Below are 6,315 nucleotides of genomic sequence, written 5' to 3' on the forward strand. Positions count from 1 at the left end.
TGGATTCAGCACTGAAAAACAAAGAACTCACCACGGACCAAAACGTAAAAACAACTACGGAAATAAACAGAATTCAAAGAAAATAAAGGATTGAAATGCTCCCCCTTGAAGCGATTAGGTCGAGCATGGATGCACTTGGAGGTCGCGACTTCTCCCATTGCTCCACACTTCCCATTCTTATGATTGAGGTTGCCATCTCTCTCCATTTTTATTAAACTGTCATAAATTGCTAAAACCAACACACAAACTTGAAATGGAATTAAAAGGATTAGGAATGAACAATAGAGAACTAAGAAGACTTTAAACATTATAAATAAAAAGTAGGAAAACCAAATAGAATCAAGCAATGTTACCGTTCCCCGGAAACGGCGCCAAAAACTTGTTGCGTCGATTCAGCTGCACCAAAATGGATTCAGCTGCATCTTCAACTTGTGATACTCGCAAGTGCACGAGCCGTTCGGTAGTATAACATATGTAAGTGCGAGGTCGATTCCACAGGGATTGGTGATTGAATAATCCAATTCAGTTTTCCTACACAAAACAGAAGAACAAGAAAGAAAATAAAGAAAACAAGAAAGAAAGAAAAGAAAATAACTCAAGTAAATAAGTTCCCAAGTTCAATTACATTAACGGATTGATTCTAGTTAAAGTATGATTAAGCCATGGTGTTTGGTCATAACCTTGTGTTCCTAATTCCCTAATTTGATCATTTGTTGTCTAACCTAAAATTAAGCATTAGGAACCCATTAAGCATAGAAGAACAATTTAAACAACCAAGCATGTATCTAATCCCTGTTGTCGAATCTCCATACATACTCTTCCTATTCATAGTTCAATTCGAATTAAAGCATGGTGTCTACTCTTAATTCAAACCAAGATAGCTAACATGCAAGCCTAAATGGTGATCAATCATTCAAACTAGCATATTAACTTATAAGCATAATGAATAAGAACAAAAACCATAATTGAAACTTGGAAACTAATTAAACTTGAATACTTAACCAACCACTCCAATTAGGAACGAACTGCCATTGAACTTGAATTGTCCAATTTGTCACACCTATTGATTTCGGATCGAGCCCCAAACTTGGGCAACATCATAATATGGTGGGAGGAGCCATTTGATGAGTTTTGAGTGAAATCCAATCGCTAGAAGTATGGAAAATACCAACCACTCCAATTCGGAACGAACTGCCGTTGAACTTGAATTGTCCAATTTCTCACACCTATTGATTTCAGATCGAGCCCAAAACATGGGCCACATCATAATATGGTGGGAGGAGTCTTTTGGTGAGTTTTGGGTGAAATCCAATAGCTAGAAGTATGGAATACAACAACCACTCCAAGTAGGAACGAACTGCCGTTGAACTTGAATTGTGCAATTTCTCACACCTATTGATTTCGGATCGAGCCCAAAACTTGGGCAACACCATAAAATCTAGGGAGGAGTCATTTGGTGAGTTTTGAGTGAAATCCAAATGCTAGAAGTATGGAATACACCAACCACTCCAATTAGGAACGAACTGCCGTTGAACTTGAATTGTCCAATTTCTTTCAACTATTGATTTCGGATCGAGCCCCAAACTTGGGCAACATCATAATATGGTTGGAGGAGTCATTTGGTGAATTTTGAGTGAAATCCAATCGCTAGAAGTACGGAATACACCAACCACTCCAATTTGGAACGAACTGCCGTTGAACTTGAATTGTCCAATCTGGAACACCTATTGATTTCTGATCGAGCCCAAAACTTGGGCAACATCATAATATGGTGGGAGGAGTCATTTAGTGAGTTTTGAGTGAAATCCAATAGCTAGAAGTATGGAATACACCAACCACTCCAATTAGGAACGAACTGCCGTTGAACTTGAATTGTCCAATTTCTCACACCAATTGATTTCGGATCGAGCCCCAAACCTGGGCCACATCATAATATGGTGGGAGGAGTCATGTGGTGAGTTTTGAGCGAAATCCAATCGCTAGAAGTATGGAATACACCAACCACTCCAATTAGGAACGAAATGCCGTTGAACTTGAATTGTCCAATTTCTCACACCTATTGATATCGGATCGGGCCCAAAACTTGGGCAACTTCGTAATATGGTGGGAGGAGTCATTTGGTGAGTTTTGAGTGAAATCCAATCGCTACAAGTATGGAATACACCAACCACTCCAATTAGGAATGAAATGCCGTTGAACTTGAATTGTCCAATTTCTCACACCTATTGATTTCGGATCGAGCCCAAAACTTGGGCAACATGAGAATATGGTGGGAGGGGTGATTTGGTGAGTTTTGTGCGAAATCCAATCGCTAGAAGTATGGAATACACCAACCACTCCAATTAGGAACAAGCTGCCGTTGAACTTGAATTGTCCAATTTCTCACACCTATTGATTTCGGATCGAGCCCCAAACTTGGGCAACATCATAATATGGTGGGAGGAGTGTTAAGCTCATAATTTCATACATATACATGCCCAATTTACTTACTTCTTTTGCTTAGTTCCTATAATTCTAAGTTATTTCCCTCCCTTTGTGTGTTTTGTAGGCCAATAGAGCAAGAGAGCATAATTCATGCAATTCAAGCATGTTAAGGCCTAATTTGGATGAATGGAAGAAGAGCTTAAAAGACAAACTCATTTTGGCTACAGCCCCCTGCCAGTCCAGTTCCGTAGGTCATATTGCAAGCTTTGTTTCAGCAACCTACACAGCTCGGATGAGGCAGCATTCTTCATGAAAGTTGTTCCAATGGGTGTGTACTATAACATATCCAAAAGTCAGCCCCATTGGATAAATATGGAGTCTGTTACCTAGCAAACACAGAGCCATGCTCAGGATGGATTTTATCAGCGCGCAAAATGAGTTAGCAATTTGTTTTGGCCTTAACTTCCTCCTCCGACCTTGGATTGGCCCAAATGACATATGGCTGGAAAGAAGACATTCTGAACTTCAATTTCGAGTGCTTAAAGTCCTAATTTGATTAAGAGAAGCCCAAGTTGTAAGCCCTTGAAGTTGCTGGTTATGCTGACCTCAGCATGTGCTGGTTGGATGCTTGGTCATGGTGAGCTAGGTATGAGCTATCATTTCTGGTTGGAAGCTTGGTCATGGTGACATGAAGATGAGCTAGGGCTGCTGGTGGGATCTATTGGTGAAGTGCATCAACCAATTCAGATTTTATAATGCAAGTGTTGTATGCATTAGTGAAGTGCATCAACCAATTCATCTTTTATAATGCAAGTGTTGTATGCATTAGCCATATTGAATTCAGATTTGTCACTCCCCTCTCCCTATAAATACCACATCCATTCCACATTCAAGACACAACAAATCCTGAGATTCACAACCCCCACAATTCACTCCAACCATCCTCAAACACTCTCAAAATCCCAAACACTCCAACAATCACCAAAACAACTCCAGCAAACCTCTCTTCCATTTCCCTACGAATTTCATCTTCCTTAGCCATCACCACTCACTCAAACTCATCCCAAATCACCTCCATATCCTTCATACATCTTTCTAGAAGTGGGGAAGCTCTTGGAGAAGCATTAGAAGTGGAGAAGCACTTGGAGAAGCCTTGGACACCACAAGAACTTCAGAAAAAGGGTTTTTCTACTCTTATTGTATTCATTATGTTTTCTCATTTCTGTTCAAGTCTCTTTTCCTTTATGAGTAGCTAAATCCATAACTAGGGCTTCGATGTAACCTAACATGAATATTCTGGGTTTATAAGTTTGGAGTTTCAAGTTTGATTCATGATTCATGTTCTTATTCATTATGCTTATAAGTTAACATGCTTGTTTGAATGATTGATCACCATTAGAACTTGTTTGTTAACTATCTTGGTTTGAATTAAGAGTATACACCATGCTTTAATTCGAATTGAACTATGAATAGGAAGAGTATGTATGGACATTCGACAACAGGGATTAGATACATACTTGGTTGTTTAAAATGTTCTTCTATGCTTAATGGGTTCCTAATGCTTAATTTTAGGTTAGACAACAAATGATCAAATTAGGGAATTAGGAACACAAGGTTAGGACCAAACACCATGGCCTAATCATACTTTAGCTAGAATCAATCTTTGAATCTGAATTAGACTTGTTACTTGAATCTTTATAACCCAGAATTGAATTGTTATGGTGATTCGAATGCCCTAGTCTCAAAATCTGTTTTCCAACTCTTAAAACCACTCTTTGTTACATTTGTTTACTTGTTTTTGTTTGCAATTTCATTTTGCTTCTTTTGTTCAACAATCACAACCACTCTTGTTTTAAATTCTGTTTTAGACATAACCTCCTACTTTCTTGAATTTGGTAATCTAAGTACATAACTAGTTTTAACTTCTCAGTCTTCGTGGGTACGACCTCGTACTTGTCTTGCTATACTACTAATTGCCCCGTACAATTGCGAGTTAACATAATATTAACAACAAATTTTGGCGCCGTTGCCGGGGACTGAACGAAAGTTCTTCCCTGGTTATGTGCCCAAGGTTACCCTATTCTTTTTAGTGTTTCTAATTAATCTAATTTTCTGTTTCAGGTAGTTTATGTCTAAAAATCCATTACTTGAACAAGTGAGGTCTTCGTTCCAACGTTCTAGATCTTTGAACGCAGGACCATCATTGCAACCCAGACGAGTGACCTCTGAAATTCAGAATCGTCTAGAAAGGGAGTTGTCAACTGCAAAAGAGCAAGCTCTTGCTACATTTACAAGTCTTGCTCTCCACACTGAACTTCCCGGTTCTTCACTTTCAAATTCGGAAGCAAGTTCAGACCAAGAAGAAGAAGAAATGATGGCTGCCATTGAGTTCATGGGAGAACTTGATATCCCAACAATTCCAGCATCTCCTTCAAGCATTTTGCTGCCCACTGTAGCTCGAAATTATGAGCTTAAATCTTCTCATCTTAATATGCTGCCTTCCTTTTATGGTTTACCTAATGAAGATCCATTGACTCATATAAAGGATATTTTTAATGTTGTGAGTTCTTTTCCCTTGACAGGTGTGACAGAAGATCAACTTCGAATGAGAGTGTTTCCATACACTTTAAAGGATAAGGCGAAGTATTGGTTGAATTCTTTGAAGCCTGGTTCACTCACTACATGGTCTGCCATTCAAAAGAAGTTCCTGGAAAAATACTTCTCCACGCAAAAGACCGACATGCTTAGGGACAAGATCTTGTTATTTGCACAGCAAGATGATGAATCGTTTTGTGAAGCATGGGAGAAATTCAATGGGTTGCTCAACCAATGTCCTCATCATGGGATTCCATTGAAGCTTCAAATGCGTATGTTTTATAAAGGACTAACCCCTTCTAGTCATAATATAGTCACCAATTTTGCAGGTGGTTCTTTTAAAACCAAAACTCCAGAAGAAACGTACGAACTCTTTGAGGAGATAGCAATGGAGACCCAACATACGGATACAAGAGGTAAACGTGTTATTAGTGGTTCTAATGATGCTTCTAGTGTGCAGATTTCAAAACTGGAACAAAAGCTAGATGCTCTTCTTGCATTAAACTCAAGAAGCCCTCCGAAGGAAGTGTGTAGCATTTGTGAATCTCATGACCATGCTACCACAGCTTGTCCACTTGGGGCTGGATATCCAGAATTTGTGCAAGAGCAAGCTAAGTTGGTAAATTCCTACAACCAAGGTCCAAGAAATGATCCATACTCTCAAAGTTATAATCCAGGTTGGAGGAATCATCCAAACTTTTCATGGAGAAATACCCAGAATCAAGCAAATCCCCCTTCATTCCAAAGGCCACAACAATCATCATCATCATTGGAAGATATAGTGAAGCAGATGGCAATCAACCAATCCAATTTTCAGCAAACTACACAAGCTGCCATCTCCAAATTGGAAGTCCAATTAGGCCAAATAGCTGCTGAAATAACTCAAAGAGTGCCTGGGAAATGGCCAAGCCAAACTGAGATCAATCCAAAGAACCCAGAAGCCAAGGCCATTCATGTGCTCAGATCAGGTAAGATCATTGATAATAAAGATGATTCTAATCTTTCAAATGATGTTGTGATTGTAGAAAATGAAGAGGAGGAGACCATGGCCACGGAAGGAGAACAACTCAAAACTTCTCAATCTGCTCCTAAGGCCAAATCAGATTCTCAGAAATCCGATCAATTCCAATTGCATAAAAGGGATGACAAATTTGTGCCACCACATCTTCAAGAAGATAGATACGTGCCACCCGCTCCATATGTTCCACAGATTCCATTTCCAGGCCGTCTTAAGAAAGCAAAGCAAGATAAGGCTTTTAAAGAGATTTATGATATTTTGAGTAAAGTTAATATCAA

General features: G+C 39.1%; 1 non-coding gene across 1 annotated transcript; it reads right to left on the reverse strand.

Annotated features, from left to right (window-relative positions):
* Positions 1-5,164: 5,164 nt before the first annotated feature.
* On the reverse strand, positions 5,165-5,271 carry LOC148294716 (small nucleolar RNA R71). The gene has a single exon (XR_015835624.1). It is a non-coding gene; the product is annotated as a small nucleolar RNA R71 (small nucleolar RNA).
* Positions 5,272-6,315: the final 1,044 nt, after the last annotated feature.

Source organism: Prunus avium, chromosome 4 (genome assembly GCF_965620075.1).
Source record: "Prunus avium chromosome 4, drPruAviu1.hap1.1, whole genome shotgun sequence".
NCBI classification, from domain to species: domain Eukaryota; kingdom Viridiplantae; phylum Streptophyta; class Magnoliopsida; order Rosales; family Rosaceae; genus Prunus; species Prunus avium.